The 14,314-nt window shown below is 42.2% G+C and overlaps 2 long non-coding RNA genes across 2 annotated transcripts in view; one reads left to right on the forward strand and one right to left on the reverse strand.

The window, feature by feature from the left end:
• Window positions 1–14,314, reverse strand: part of LOC111930154 (uncharacterized) — an 82,309-nt gene that overhangs the window by 57,336 nt on the left and 10,659 nt on the right. The window lies entirely within an intron of this gene.
• On the forward strand, window positions 1,237–14,123 carry LOC147652555 (uncharacterized). The gene is made up of 3 exons (XR_015288244.1): window positions 1,237–1,291; window positions 13,465–13,700; window positions 13,833–14,123. It is a non-coding gene; the product is annotated as an uncharacterized LOC147652555 (long non-coding RNA).

Raw genomic sequence — 14,314 nt, forward strand, 5'->3', positions numbered from 1 at the left:
GCTTCTGCCTGTGAGAGGAAATAACCCTTTGGATCACATTCATCCCGGCCCATGCCAAAGGGATGCTGCAAACAGAAGTTATACACCAAGATCTACAGTCAGGATGAGATGTCCACTTCACTTCCAGCATTCCTCATGGAATGATAGAATGGTTTGGGTTGGAAGGAACCTTAAAGATCCTTTAGTTCCCGTCTTTTTCAGTGTCTCACCACCCTCACAGTAAAGAATTTCTTTCTAATATCTAACCTAAACCTACTCCTTTTCAGTTTAATACCATTATCTCCTGTGCTATCCTTAGACTCCCCAGTAAGCAATCCCTCCCTATCCTTGCAGGCCAACTTTAGGTACTGGAAGGTTTCTGCATGGCTTTCCTGAAGTCTTCTCCAGGATGAAGAATCCCCAATCTCTCTGCTAGTCTTCATAGCAGAGATGCTTCAGTCCTCTTCATTTTTGGGACCCTCATTTGAACCCACCCCAACAGGTCCATATTCTTGTTTTGCTGGGGACCACAGAGCTGGGCATAGTGCTCAGGTGGTATCTCATGAGAGCAGAGACAAGGGAGAGAATTCTCTCCCTTACCCTGCTGGCCAGGCTGCTTTTGGTGCAGCCCAGGACATGGTTGGCTTTCTGGGCTGTGAGTGTTCATTTCTGGCTCATGAGGAGCTTCTCATCCACCAAACCCCATGGTTTTTCTCCTAGAGGCTGCTCTCAATCCATTCTTTTCCCTTGGACAAACCTAGATTAGGGACTGCTGCATTACAAGGTCCATGCAGGACCTTGCACTGTTGAACTTCATGAACTTCACACAGACCCATCTCTGAAGCCTGCCACAGTTCCTCTGGAAGTTATCCCTTCCCTGCAGAGTGTCAATCACAGCACACAGCCTGGTGCTGTCAGCAGCCTTGCTGAGGGTGTGCTCAGTCCCACTGTCCATGTCACTGACACAGGTGTTCAACAGCACCAGTCCCAGTGCCAACCCCTGGGGAACACATCAAACAGATCTCAATCCAAACAATCTTAAAAAATAAGAACCAAGGCAGAGGCTCCCAAGCCAAAATGGCATCAGATTCACAGTCTGAAGACTTATCTAACAAGTTTGATATGTGCTTAGACTTTAGTTGTCTGCAGGTGAGCCACATAGTTGGAGTTCTGAGACTTCAGAGTCTCAGTTCCACAGGTGCTCCCATCATAATGGCCTCAGTGTACATGGTTACTCTTGCAGTAGATCCAGTGTGAGAAATAGTGAGGTTTTTATGGACATGGCTCCCAGGTTTGAGCAGACCACAAGGGAGTAAGTATATATTTGGGTTTGACTTTGAGGGATAAGCTCTGGAGTTTGAAAATACTATAGCCAGAGACATGTACAGCTTCATTAGAATGGAGGAGCTAAAGAGCTGAGAAGTCCCTTCTAACCAGTGCCTGCCTGTACAACTCAGTGTACCAGGCAGTGGCCAGTGGCTTCCTGAGCTGACAAGTCATTCAAAAATTAATTGAAGTTTAATAGAACAGTAAGCATGACTGTCACTGATTACATGTCCCAGAAGAAATACCATCACTATGTTCCATAGCCTTTTGAGGTCTGCCTTCAGTTCTACTCCACTGTATCATGTTGTTATCAGCTTTTCTTCAAATCACTCTCTCCTCTTCCAAATTTTCCTATGTTCTCTTGCTAGAGCTAATTCTGCAAATAATACATTGCAGAAGTAATAAATTTATTGTAAGGAACTTAAATAAAAGGTCTCTTTCCACACCCAGTAAGGTTAGAAAGAAGATCAATCATGGCTTCAAATATTCATATTTTGTTGCCCTTTGCCTTGATGAAATATAGAAGTTATCTTCTTTATAGGATATGAATGAGAACAGATATCTTTGTATGCCAGAGAGAGTTAATGAATTATATTTCTGCCTTCAGCAGCTGAAAAACAAAATAACCAAAACAATACTGAGATTTTGGCTGGAAAACAATGCAGTCTGGGGTTTTTCAGTTTATCATGGGGATTTAGCAGACTTAGGCTAAGATGAGCACTGGTAGCTTCTCAAGTGTTTTACTAACACCAGTTTGCTCTGGTGCACTGTTGACAATATGCCAGCTATTAGATATAACTACCTTTCTGTAAGGGTCTGGGATCATATTTGCATTTCACTGGCTCACTAGAAAAGATCCTTACCTAAGAAGTGGCTCCAGTGACCTGGTGTGAGGGAGCAGAGGAGAGCTGCTCTGCGAGGCAGGGTGAGCTGGGAGCCAAGGGTGACAGCAGGGCAATGCCCTCACCAACAAGGGTGAAGTCCCACCCTGCCTGAGCAGGTCTGGTGACACTACACAGGGTCAGAGGACAATCCAGTGCTTGCCAGACAAGTCTTCAGGGATGTAACAGATCAAAGGCAACCCAGACACCGAGATCAGGGGATCTGGCTCAGGAAGGAACATGGCCAGACTACAAAACAGCAACATAGCTCAGGCAGGACTGTGGAAGGACTTGAGCCTGAGGATGCCTCCAGGGAGGCTCCGGGAAGCCCAGTCTGACAGAGCTCTTTGCACAGCAGCCTCACTCCTGGTTAGAGGTGCAGGAATCAGTGCTGACCATGGCACAGACAGCCAGAGCCCTCACAGCGTGGAGACTGTGCCCAGGGCTCTGACAACTGAAACTCAGGAGGGCTGATAGAGAGGGGCTGCTTATCTACAAGTGTTGCAAGTATGTTTAATAGAGGTCGAAATTGTTTCGAGTGCCTCATTCACATTAAACCAGATTTATCAGTTAAACTTGCATTGACAAATTTACAATAACAGTATATCCCTAAGTGATTCACTTTGATGAGAACATTTTTTTAATCACAGAAAAAAAAGTTGTGGTGGTAGATCTTTTAGCCAGATGCTTATGAGTCATACCTGAGGTAATTCATAATCCAGACAGTGATAGCTGAAAATAGTGGTGCTACAGGACTTGTAGATTCAGTTAAAGTAACAATATTCACCTGGTTCCACATTTGCACAATTAACTGTCTGTTTTCTGATACCTTAAAGCCATATGCTTCATTTCCTCCAGCTACACAGGACAGGCAGCAGTTACACACAGGGGCTGGAAGTGCCGAGACATGCTCCTATAGGAGAGGAGGCATGGCTGCAGCCCATCTTTCTTCTCCTATGGAAATCCAATCTTAAAGCCCTCAACTTCTGCAAGCACAAACTGAGATGTTCAGCTGGTTGAACAAAGAGCACACACTACCAAACAGAAATTTGTCTCCTCTCAGGAAGCAGAGATGGGCTGGACCATGCTGAATTCAAAGAAGATATTCTCAAAATTCTTGCTTATGTTTCTCTGTTAGGTCTCTTTGCATTGGAAGATGTAGTGAGCCACTAATTCTGACAACAGAATGTTATGTCCCTCATAATTATGATTTAGATCAGCACTTTAGAAAAATAATTATTAAATATTTCAGAAGGAATCTTGACTGATAGTCAAAGAAAAATATTTTCTTTTTTATTAAACTTGGGAGGAGTAATTTAGTCATCCTTGCAACTGAAAATTTGAACCTATGCTTGTTTTGATTAATTCTGATATAGGCTTTATTTTCTTTTTTTTTGTTAATGCCTAAAGCATGTTCCCCTTCTGTTGTTTGTAGCATGACTGATGTATTCAAATGCAAATAACATGGAAGTAAATATTTCATATGTCACCGAAACAGAACCTAAAGTGTAATTTAAGTAAAGAAACTTATGAGAGTTGTCTAGGAATTCTCAGAGCTCATCAAAAACCCTGAAATATCAACACAATTTTGAAAGAATAATAGTTTAATAACACAAGTTACATTATAAAAAAATAAACCTTACAACAGGAGAAATATTATGTAATAACGTAATAATGTCCATAAATGTAAAAAGGCTGCTCTAAAATTCTTTTAAATTAAACATGAGAATCTAACAAAGATAAGTCTGATCAACTTAGTTACTTCTACAAAAATTGCATTGAAATTTTTTTTATTGGCTCATGCCATCTACTGCATGGTGTAGGGAATGCAGCATAGCAAAGTGTATTTGCTGACAGTTCCATGTAACAGATATAGTCCCAAATTTCTAACACTTTCAAAGCTTAAATATCCTGCATGACACGTTTTCCTCACCTCCTTGTATTCAGAAAATCATTTTCCAGCGTATCATTCGTTCAGTGCATCAGAGTCGCTCTGGTACTCTGATGTGAGGTGCAGCTGAGTGAAACCGTGTAAGGGCTGACAAAGGGTAAAAAACTGCCCGCAGCCTCTAAGGCTGCACAAGTCCTGGGGAGAACAGCAGTCACCTTGGATTATGCTCATGGATTAAAGCTTTGCAGACTGATTGCACCTGATCTGCACCCCACTGTGATTCGTGGTGAGGTCTGGACAAAGCTGTCCTGAAGGCAGAACATAGAGAGCCTTTGGTGTAGCGAGGCTGCTTACAGCCACGTCTCTTCTTTTTGGTACTGAAGACAGAGAGCACACAGGTGGAGTCTGCCTCTTTTGTTCAGCAAGCTGATGAGGTTTAATTTCAGAAAAATTGCTCAAAGCAAGCTTCATGTTGCATGCTATGAGTCTTAAAAATGTATCAGCTACTAAGGGAAGCACCTGTAAGATCACTTAACACTGCTTAGTTCAGAAACCACTGTCCTAGTGAATTTTATTTTTAGTAAAGAAGGCAACATCTGTTTTAAAAAGGGTGTTTGCCTTAGGCAACCAGGATTCATTTTAACAACTTTTTGTAATCCGGTAAATGGGGATCCAGCCTAAATATGCTACCCCTCAGGAGATTTTCATATCCCTGTGGACAGCTGTTCTGTAACTGTCCTTATGTGACCCCTGCCCATCTTCAGCCAGCTTTAATTGGTGGTTATTGTGAAATTCAGAGGGTGGTTTCCAAGGCTGGTAGGCTGACAACCACCCAAAGCAGGAAGATGACAGGACACTGTGTTCAGGGAAATGCACAGAGTGATCCATGTATCTCCTGCGTTCAGGAGGCTCTGTCAGGGCTGCAGGGCTGTGGGCAGCAGCAGCAATAGCCCCAATGGCTCTGGCCAGCTCCACCTGGGCCTGCAGCCCTGCAGGGCTGGGGTCTGCATTTAAATTCTGCCCTGGCCCAGGCTGTGTCATGGTTATGTCAATTCCCAGCTTGCCATAGCTGTGCCGGTGGGCACCGTGGTGCCAGCCCCAGCTTGGGCAGGTTTCCAGCCCAGCTTTGTGCCCATCTTGTCAGAGTTCTCCTGATACCCTGGGCTCCCAGACAGACTGCCCCTGCCCCTCTCCCTGGCTGTTCTGCCTGGCCATGGTGGCCTTGGGCTGCCGGTGCCTCTGAGCCCTGTGTCCCTTGGGGACTGAGCAGCTCTGGCCGCCCTCTGGGTCATGCACAAAGTGCACAAGTCCTCTGAAAACGCTGTGCCAAATCCCCACTGCCCCTTCCAGACAGGGAATGAGGGAAATCAGCATCTCCTTTTGAAGTTCAAAGAAAGAAATAAAGCCCGACTTGCCTTCCAATCCAAACCATTCTGTGATTTTTCCTTCAATTTACAGCTTGATTTCTTCAATTCAGAGATCAGAAAATTCTCCCCTAGTCTTTTGGTTTTTGTTTTGTCTTACATTGCACTAAATATGATGGAAATATTCAGTGATGCCTATTGGCATCAGTTGTTCTGCTGCAAGCTCCTCCTGTAAGCCTGTGGGTGAAATTTTAATATATTTTGACTGACTACATCCCCTAAAGAACCAATTCAGTGAAAAAGCGGATACAGATGCTACAAAAAAACTACAGATGTGGTTCTCCCTGGATTGAGACTAGACTCTGTTGAAGGCTCCATTTTTTGCCCTGGCTCTGGCAAAATGAGATTCCTATGTGCACAGGACAGAAAAGGACTTAAAGTCCATCAAGTTTTTGCTCATGGCCTTGTCAGAAAATCCAAAGAACAAACTACAGTTCTCTCAAGAGTAAGAAGGACAAAAATATTAGAATTTATTATGTCCTAGTTTCCTCTATATTTTGATCACCATGAAACAGCATTTCAGAATAAATTTTAGATAGTAGGTTAACAGCAGACTTTTGTTAATCAAATGAGTTACTAAGTAAGAAATTTAATTCTGAATAATTTCTAACATCCAAACTTGCAAGACCCTTTCCAGGTTAAAGTTTCCTAGATTAAATTTTAGCAATTATAGGCTCCCTTTTCCTGTTCTTAAAATGTCAGCATTTCAAGCATTTAATCACACTATAAATTCTGTAAATTCTGTAACTGCTTGAAACTAATAGCAATTCAAGAAATATTTTTGAAACTTGTCTTAAGACATATTGACTAACTTTATTTAATTGGGAAGTGGTCGCTACTATAAAAATCAATTTAAAACCCACCAGTATGATAAAAATTGTAATATAACTCGGAAGTCAGCTGCTGCTTTGTTTTGTTGGATGAAATTCAAATATGGACAATGTTTGTTAATCACTATTAAAAGAGTAAATCGTTGTTAATGCTGCAATAATAGAGTGCAATGTCTGTGCAGATCTGTCTGCATGAAAGTTGTGCTTCTAATGATGGGAGTGTTTTGAAACAGGTCAAGCCTCGTATATTTGCAAGCCAAAGAACTGGAGGGCTGAAAAGAAAAAACACAAAAAACACAAGTTGAAAGTCAGAGGTAGTTCATGGTATTTGTCTGCAGTTCAAGAAGTAATCTGGTTGCTTTGGGATTTCTATATGGTTCTGGAGGTCAGTAAGGGCCATCAATTAAGCACAGAATATGCTTCACAATTCTACTCTCCTCTGCAACAAAGAACTCTAAAATGTGAGAGAGGTGCCAAGAAAATCCCTTGGCTTGCTATCTTCTCAGCAAATGGGTTGTTAAATCAGTAGCAGAAATAATGGGCCCTAGTGACCTACAGATCTGTGCCCCTAGATTTTCCTCATTTCTTCCACTGTGTCAGTAGCTCCAGATTGATTGTTCCCCAAGTTTCTACCTGCTTGGCTGAACAAAGGGCAGCATGATTTGCTGGGTTACACATTTGTGCCAACTCTCTTCTTGGGACCTCCAGGATCTCTCCCTGGCCAGCTAACATCTCTTAAATGTGTCTCTCCTCACAACCACATGATCTTTGTTGCATAAGAAAACCAGATTCAAAAACCCAAAGCAGTCACTAAGTTGTAGGCTTCTATTTTAATTACTGCACTTTGGAATTTGGCGATGTTGTGTCAAATGGAGAAACATTACTGGTCTTTGTCCCTTTCCAGTAACTGGTAGGGAAAGTCACTAAGCTGTTTTTGGACTGTATTGGGGGTAATTACAATAAAGTAAGTCCTCATTTCTGTCCTTCATAACACTCACAGTGTGTGATTTGAGAAATGTTATTATGCTATCTTTTGCATAAATAGGATTTCCCCTCCAGGGTCACCACAATTCTAAAAGACAAAGGAGGAGTGGCAATCTATCACACTGATAATTCTCTTGAAAGCCTTCCTTTTCTTTTACAGCACACCATGCATCATCTGGTCACATTGTTTGATGAGAAATATTTATTAACATGTGTGAGGGATTGAAACCATTTTATGTGTCTGCACAGGGCAGGAAGAAGGCACAGACTGTCAAAGTGTGAGAGAATCTTGGTCTTTCACTTATAATAGGATTTGAAATATTAGCATCTGACAGGTTTCTCCAATTTCCTTATATGAAGTAAAGATGTCTCATTTCATATTTTTATGTTAAGATATTTCTTAGGCTTTATTCCTAGGAGAGAACCACTGTGTAGGCACTGGAACAATAAACCATTTATATCAACTGCTCAAGGGTTCTTGAACTTTCCTTGATAATTTGAGATAGCTCATACCAACCTGACTTATGTATGTTTAGGCAGAGATTTGTAAAAATAAAAGATGTGAAAAATTTTTTCCTTACCCAGTACTGACTATTAATTTAGTGATTCAGAGCTGACCTACTTGTGTCTGTGTACCACACTTTCCTTTCAAAATAGCTCACTTAAATATGCTTTTTGCTTACAACTTTTGTCTTCTTTCCTTTTTTAAATCTTTTCAGTATTTTATTAATGTCCCAGGGCTCTGTCAGTCTCCAATCACACTCCTACTTTCTATTGTTTCTCTCAGTCTACAATTGTACACCTGCATGGTGATAACAATTCTCTCACCAAAAGAAGTGCTGTATAGAGAATGTTTAAAGGGATACTACACATTTATTTTGTACAGCTGCTCTCCCTTCCTGTTTCATTTTTGACTCTGCCAGTCTTCCCTGATACTCATTTCTGGTACAGGTCTGTGTGTTTTATTAAAAAGAAAATACATCTCTATTTTCAGAGAACTTATTGAGTTCCTCTTCACCGTCCAGAAGGAGAGAGCAGCAACAAAAGGAAATTACTGACCTGTTTTGTAGATCAAACACAGTAGTTTATAGCTTAACCACAGGGTCTTCTAAGGACTGATGTAGCAGCAAGAATTAAATTTGTATAGCCCAAGATAAGTTTATGTAGATGACTGAATCATATTTTAAGGGGTTAAGGACTTTGACTCCAAAAGCTTTTTGTACCAGAAGTATTGCCTTAAGCTTTATTTTTAACTGAGTATTCTTTTTCTCTCAAAGCAAAAGAGGTTGCATGTCCCTTGTGCATCCTTCTTACTTTTCTGTGTTTGCTGATGGCAAGCATGGAAGTTTCTTTCTGCAGCTGATGACTCATAAAGTTGTTTCTTTGACTAGTCAGCCTTTGGCTTGAAATGCTCAAGAATCAAGCCAAACAGGAACTTCCTGTTTACACACCAAAAGTTTTTCCCTTTGTCTCTAACAAGCTGGTATTTCAATTGTCACAAGACTTTTCTCCTGTTTTATTTTTCCAGGAGTACATAATTCATCCTTCTAGATGCCCACAATTACACTATTTTTCCTCTTAAAAAAAGTATTTTTTCATTCTAATGAACTATATCAGATGGAGAAAGTCATCATCTGTCTGCTTCCAAAATCCAAAATGTGATCTGTTCTGTCCATCATGATTTCATGACTCATGGGCCAAAGAATGGCAATTATAAGACACCACATGCTCATGATGCTTTACCTCTGCCAGAAGGACACCATTCTTTTGGACATGTTTCCACTTCTGGATGGAAAAGGCCAACAGCACTGCTCTGCAAGAACGATACTGTGTGTGTTTCATTGTGCATTACCAAGCAGTCATCAAAAGCAATGATGAACTTAACTCACAGTGTTTTCCCAACAATTTTAGTCAGCTCATCTTCTATTGTGGCATTATCCATTACCTATCCTAGTTTTCTGAAGTCTACACAAGAGAGAAAAAGGGGACGAGCCATACATACCTGGAGGCAGAATACAAAGCTCTATTTATCAAAGCACACATGAAATGCAGCTCTGAAATATCTGAGAAAGAAACTTTCACCAAACTAATCCATTGGTTGAGCTGCCTTCTTTCTTTATAGTTCCTACCCTTCTCTCAGGTTGGGGATTGTTATCACAGTTGGAGGCTGTTAGTTTCAGAAAGTAGGACAAAGAGGTAAAGTCCCTTTTCATGTTTACCCTCTCATGCTGTTTTTCACTTTCTTGCTTTGTGATATATGGTGCTGTATCACTGATCAGCTGGACTTTTCTGTTAGATGGAATGAGAAAAACAACCAAAGAAAGCAGCAATAAGTAATACCTAATTTTCCAAGAAAGAATTACATTTCACTAGATTGGAAATCAAGAACCAGAAACATAACATACTGCACGAATCCTACTATAAGTCCATTTACAACTTTGGTAAAAGATTTCTTTGAAAACTCTTCCCTAAAGGACTTGTCTCTTACAAAGAGGACTAAAAGGGGAAGATGGGAAAAGAGAAATAGAAGGAGACAATGTGAGGTCTCAGAGTTACTCTTTATTAAACTTCATGTTGAAACCAAACTGAGAATTGGCAAAGCTTCCAGGAAAATTTAGCAAAGAAACAGCTTGCAGTAATCTACCAACCAGGGTTACTATGGCAATAGCAGTACACTGTGAAATTTAGTAGATATAATTTTCCATGATTCACTGTATATTTTTAGCTATTTTTCTTTTTGTTCTCTCAGGCTAATTTCCTTTCTGAAGAAAAGGAAGGACTGAATGGTTAGGTCATGCCCTCAGAGAAGATAGAAAGGTGTCAGATGATGCTTAAGTGAAGCTCTCGTGTTATAGACTCAAATGATCAACTGTCCTAAGGAAATCTTGGGGTCTCAACTCCTACCCCATTCATCTTATGTTGAACTTTTAAGACATGTGTTCCCTGCCTCTTGACATCCTGCCATCCCTTGTTCACCTTAATTTACTTCTCTAATGATTCTTCCTGCTAGTTCAGTCTGAATCACATGAATAATTTTCTCCTCCTTTTTTTCAGCTATTATTCAAAACTGTTATCTTCTAGAATACCGCCTCTTTCCATTGTCACATGTTTTCTTCTCAGGGTCTCAAAAATCTCACATGTCCTCACAATACAATTGCACATCATCTGCTCGCCTGATGACCCAGCCCATCCCTGAGCACCAGTCTGCAGGAGCCCAGACAACTCCCCTCAGTTTATTACTGAGTATGGTGTTCCATGGTGTGCAATCTTCCTTACTGCAGGTCAGCTGCTCCCTCCCAGCTTCTTGTGCAGCACCTTGCCAACAGAGCCTGGGAAACTGAAAAGTCCTTGCCTTAGGGTAAGCACTACTCAGCAACTAAAACATCAGTGTGTTATCAACATTGTTCTCATATGAAATCCACAACACAGCACTGCACCAGCTACCAGGAAGGAAATTATTTCTACCCCAGCCAAAACCACAACACACCTTACATGTCAGCATCCAAGTACATTTAGGCAAATAGAAAACTACACAGAATCCCAGGCAATCACCAGAATGTGCTCATGCTATAATTACCTGACCTTCCTTACTCATCACCTCTGACCAATTGTTAGCTGAATTCATTTTTGGATTGTCAGTCTGCATTGTCAAAAGGGCTCTGAAGAAAATATTTGTCTCAAACACTGATAGCTGGATGACTGTGGAGCCAACCAAGGATCGCCAGCAATAATGGACAGGGATTGTTGGCAATAACCGGGGATTGTTGGTAATAACATGCTGTGGCTGGAGAAGGTGGCAGTGCAGAAGTAGGGTAGCAATTTATGTGACCAAAGTCCTCATCCTTGTTCCTGGAGATAAGCACAGCACAGTACATCACAAGCACAAGAATGAGGCTGAGAAGTTGGAATGGACTGTAGGGGCTGGTCATGACCACCACAGATTTCTGAAGCCCCCAGACCCATTTCCAGAAAGGTCTGAAAGAACTGACTGTATATAATAGCTAATTTGAAGAGAAAGCAAGAAATCTGTCTTCAAGGTGGGAAAAACCTACCCATAAAATGGTAACCTCACCAAGCCTGGATGCACACTCCAGCATGCTGCACATCCCATCAGCTGGACTAATACTGGAACCAGGACTGATGATTCCTTCCTTCCTTCCTTCCTTCCTTCCTTCCTTCCTTCCTTCCTTCCTTCCTTCCTTCCTTCCTTCCTTCCTTCCTTCCTTCCTTCCTTCCTTCCTTCCTTCCTTCCTTCCTTCCTTCCTTCCTTCCTTCCTTCCTTCCTTCCTTCCTTCCTTCCTTCCTTCCTTCCTCCCTTCCTCCCTTCCTCCCTTCCTCCCTTCCTCCCTTCCTCCCTTCCTCCCTTCCTCCCTCCCTTCCTCCCTCCCTTCCTCCCTCCCTCCCTCCCCTCCCTCCCTTCCTTCCTTCCTTCCTTCCTTCCTTCCTTCCTTCCTTCCTTCCTTCCTTCCTTCCTTCCTTCCTTCCTTCCTTCCTTCCTTCCTTCCTTCCTTCCTTCCTTCCTTCCTTCCTTCCTTCCTTCCTTCCTTCCTTCCTTCCTTCCTTCCTTCCTTCCTTCCTTCCTTCCTCCCTTCCTTCCTTCCTTCCTTCCTCCCTCCCTTCCTCCCTCCCTCCCTCCCCTCCCTCCCTCCCTCCCTCCCTCCCTCCCTCCCTCCCTCCCTCCCTCCCTCCCTCCCTCCCTCCCTCCCTCCCTCCCTCCCTCCCTCCCTCCCTCCCCTCCCTTCCTCCTCCCTTCCTTCCTTCCTTCCTTCCTTCCTTCCTTCCTTCCTTCCTTCCTTCCTTCTCCTTCCTTCCTTCCTTCCTTCCTTCCTTCCTTCCTTCCTTCCTTCCTTCCTTCCTTCCTTCCTTCCTTCCTTCCTTCCTTCCTTCCTTCCTTCCTTCCTTCCTTCCTTCCTTCCTTCCTTCCTCTCCTTCCTTCCTTCCTTCCTTCCCTCCCTCCCTCCCTCCCTCCCCTCCCTCCCTCCCTCCCTCCCCCTCCCTCCCTCCCTCCCTCCCTCCCCTTCCCCTCTTCCCTCCTGGAAGTGCCTGCTGTACTGCTGTATATGAACAGCTCTCTGGAGCTTCTATGAATTTTGCAAAGAGGGCATAACTAGAAGGAAGAGGAAAATTGCTGAAAAAGAAACAATTCTTTAAGCCAATCAAGACTGCAGAGGTTTACAAGGATCTGTGTTGGACTCTAATAAAAGACCAGAACCTGGCTACCCACTATTCTCAGCTCCAACATATTATAGTTTTAGCTGCTAGTAATAGCATACATAAATAGAAATAAACACATCAAAAATAAAGAATCACTACTAGAATTAAAAGTTAAAACCATACCAAAAATCATTTATTACTCCACAATATATTTGTAAACTCAAACTTCCTGCTGCAAGGTGTAGGAAAAGGCAATGGTTTTATGTTTATGTATATTCATGAGCATTTAAAAAGACCACGGTGTGTTTTCTCAAGACATAGCTGATCAGTAGCTGGGGCTGTGGTGCAGTGTTATATAATGCAACTTTATGACTTTGTAAGACGTCATTTTCCTTTCCAGTATTTATGGGTTTCCTTTTTTTCTCTGTTTAGAAAGCAGAGTATTTCAAAGAAATACTTGCTTCATAGGGTTTTTTTACACCATGTAGGACATACTAAATGCAATCCTAGTATAAAATATAGCAATTCTGATTGTCCTCTGTCACAGAGGATAGTAGACTAAAAATATCTTCATCTGTTCTGTGGCAACAACCTTGTCTTCCTGAAATGATGTATTTCTTTCTCTGAACATCCATGAGCCCTCACAATACAGGCATGAGGAGAAGTTGAAGGAAAAGCTTCTCAGTCCTAAGCAGCTCTCTGGATCCTTCCAGAATTTCCTGATTTCAGACAGGTGGTTAATGCACAGCAGCAGCAGTGCTGGGGTTCCTCTGTAGTACCAGCAGACCCTCAAGGTGCAGCAGACCCAGCTCAGGCAGTGCCTGCTGTGCTCCAGAGGGGCAGGCAGCACCCAGGGTGGGTGGGAGCTCTTGTGCAGCCCCCAGCTCGGCTGCCCTGCTGCGGGCACTGGGCCTTCTGCTGAGAGCCCAGCACCACCCCTGCAATTACATGGAGCCAGGAGTAAATTAAACAGTGATTCGTCTGTGTCGTTACAGCTGGTGATGATTCTCAATGTCTGCTCACTTTTGGAGAGATTTTATCACTGTAGAGTACTGCTGATGTTATTTCTGAACGGCCTTTTCCATGCGTATGAGGTGCATCCCATTCTGCCAAATTAATGTCTGGCATCTCTTACAACCAAGACATTCAAGACTTCAATTTCCCACCATGCTATACGCTTTTCTGGCACAATCTTAACATGTGAGGTGATTTGGACTGCTGCCTGTGGACTGTAAGTTCTTTTTTGGGTTTCATTGTAAAGATGTTCAAATTGTTCTATGGCTAAAATAATTAAGCCTCTTTTTGTAAATGTTACATTTGTAATTAAATACCAATATTATATACCAATATCCTGTTCCTACAGTTATCACACAGCACTTTCTGCTACATGAAGCTAGGCAGAAATCCCCAGGTTTTACCAGAGGAAAACGCTCCAGAAATAAAAGAAAACGTGAAATGTTCTAAAAAAGAAGGAGTCTGAACTGTTCTGCCTATTCTGCATGGCTTGCCAAATACAATAATGGTATGTATCATACATAGCATCGCACTTTCCAAACTGTATTCCCTGCACTATCCATCAGATGGTGCTAATGTATTACAAACTGTTCTCGGCTCAGTTTTAGTCAGAGGAAAGATGCCAGCTACAAGGCGTAGTCCTGACGCACGCCAGGCATTTAAAAAAATTACAGTTGTCCTCTTTAATTCTTCTCTTTCCTAAAATATGTGAGTCTGTGTGTCAGGATGAGTTGGGTTTTTTGAAAAATTTTTGTTACTAAAAGTTGACCTTTTCAAGTAGCAACCTACCAATCTTTCATAACCCTCTGATATTCCAGTGTGTTTGATATG

Source organism: Cyanistes caeruleus, chromosome 6 (assembly GCF_971803275.1).
Source record: "Cyanistes caeruleus chromosome 6, bCyaCae1.hap1.1, whole genome shotgun sequence".
In the NCBI taxonomy this organism is placed as follows: domain Eukaryota; kingdom Metazoa; phylum Chordata; class Aves; order Passeriformes; family Paridae; genus Cyanistes; species Cyanistes caeruleus.